At 38.8% G+C, this 2,267-nt stretch overlaps 1 pseudogene; it reads right to left on the bottom strand.

Annotated features, from left to right (window-relative positions):
• Positions 1-525: 525 nt before the first annotated feature.
• Positions 526-2,263, bottom strand: LOC111375068 (annotated as a pseudogene).
• Positions 2,264-2,267: the final 4 nt, after the last annotated feature.

Genomic DNA, 2,267 nt, shown 5'->3' on the forward strand with positions numbered 1-2,267 from the left:
AGAAATCCCAGTATTCGCCATACGAAAGAAAAAAAATTGACATAGAAAAAACATTTACAGAAAGCGATAAAGGAAAACATCAAGCGTCGAGGAAGACAAGAAACTTGCAGTCGATCCATCGCCTTTCATTAATCTGAAAGTTAAGGGACAGGTATTAATCACTCTCTTTTATACATTTTTTTTTTAAAAAAAAATTCCATTGAATTTTAAGTTAAAGTAGTTTTTTAACAATGTTTTTCTGTGCCTTGTGTTTATGTTTACGTAATCGACTATTAAACTTGAAATTTTTCTGTAGATTTTCGTACAGTGACTCTTTGTTCCCCAGTCTATGATCCTTCACTTTTGTGTTTCAATCTTTATATGGTCGTGCATGATAGGTTATTGTGCTGTTGATTGCAAGCGTACACAAAAATGAGTGGCGCATAAGTGATTAGTATAATGGGTCCAACTTGTTGAAGGAACAAGGCCCCTTTGTGCTCCAACTTGTGCTTCTGAAAAATAAAAAAATCATAAAAGATTGAGACGTCTAGAACAAAGGTTTCATTACACAAAAATGTGGATTAGCAAACCCACTAAATAAAATTACACACACATTCCAACAGCAGAGCAAACATAGTTTGCATTATTTAAGAATATCCACAATGGAAACCATAGAAATCCGACATTACACACACATTTGATATCAAATAAGAAGCGGGACCGAAATCCTATCAACAAAGCCAATTTTTAGCTCAGAACCCAGTATTAATTTCTGCTACACAGACACTACAGCAGGGTTGGAGCCTTGAAGGGCATCCACATCTTCAAGAGATTGAGGGCTGACATCCGACTCCTCGAGGATGTTCTGTGTAACGCCCTTGTCCTCCTCCATACTGCAAGATATGGCTTCAAAAAGAAGCTCCTTCACTTCGTGGAGCCTCTCTTCAGACAGGGAAACCTCAGCTAGGAGCCTCCAAACATTTTGCTCGGACGCCTCCTCATAGTCCTCCTTCCTTTTCAGTACCATATGTCCACTAATTTCCCAAACTGCTGGATTAACTCGAGTGTCTAGAAGCTCAGAGCTCACTTCTCCCAGAGCCTGTTTCTCTGCATAACACTGTCAGTACGACATTGAAAGTTAGCAGATGACTGACTTTAACTGAAAAAAATGTGAATCATTGAGCAGCGTGCAAATCAAGATTAAACAGGGTTGCAAAAAGTGGCATGGGAATCAAACATTTTCACCTGTGGGAATAGGAAAATTCGTTTTCCAGAATCAGCAATAAGAACATTATAAGGAATGTTGTTGTCTTGCAAGCAAATGCAGGAGTCTGAGACAATCTTCTATAGTTCCTCCAGAGTGTGTCCGCCCTCAAAAACAAGACCTCTGACTGGATAGTTAAGAACATCACAGATTTTCACACCCCCATTTGTAGTGGTTATCTTCCTAGTAGGAGCCTTTTCAATGGGGAACCGAACAGCTAAGTAATAGGCCTGTTGTTTCAATAATAATACAATTTCTGTTGAGATACGAATTACTTGAACCATGGAAGCACGATATGAAACAAATTATTAACTTCACAAAATACGAAGAGAAGTGCAGTTTGAAACCTGGAAGTGAAGGTGGTTGATGGTTGCAAATGCACCCAAGCTATTGTAACCCAACTGGAAGTAGGGGTTTCCGGCTTCTGCAGCCATGTAGAGCGCAAGCAAGAAGCTATCCTGGTCAATCCTTTGAGGCAAGCATTCAAGAATCCGAGGGATAAACAGGACATGTCCATACTCAATAGGACTAACCTATATATTTATACACAGCAAAAATTAACAGTCCGTTACTACAAATTTCACCAAAACGCCTTTATGAAGTACTTTGAACAAGATAAACCAAAGAAACAGAGACGTACATTGATAGCAACAACACTTGGAGAATTCTCGACATCAATAGGTGCATTTGGAAAGAACTGGACTTCATTTTCCATGCTTGGTTTGAATTGAAAGAGGATCTCCTCTTGCCCAACCTTAGTGAAGTTAAACTTATTTTCATCAAAGGCTGCAAAATCTTATCAACCCGATACTCTGTTGGCCCCTTCTTGATGTGCCTGCCTTCATTCAGTTGTGCAATAAAGCCATATTGACCAGGAATCACCTATAGACCATAAACATTTACACACACTTAAACGCAACAAAGACAAACAAAGAAACTACAAAAAATGGTTGTTTACATCTATATGCTGAAAATAAGTGACGAAAAAGATACCTTGGTTTCGCAAGCAGTGACATCATAGCGA

The sequence above is a fragment of the Olea europaea genome, unplaced genomic scaffold (genome assembly GCF_002742605.1).
Source record: "Olea europaea var. sylvestris unplaced genomic scaffold, O_europaea_v1 scaffold13328, whole genome shotgun sequence".
NCBI classification, from domain to species: domain Eukaryota; kingdom Viridiplantae; phylum Streptophyta; class Magnoliopsida; order Lamiales; family Oleaceae; genus Olea; species Olea europaea.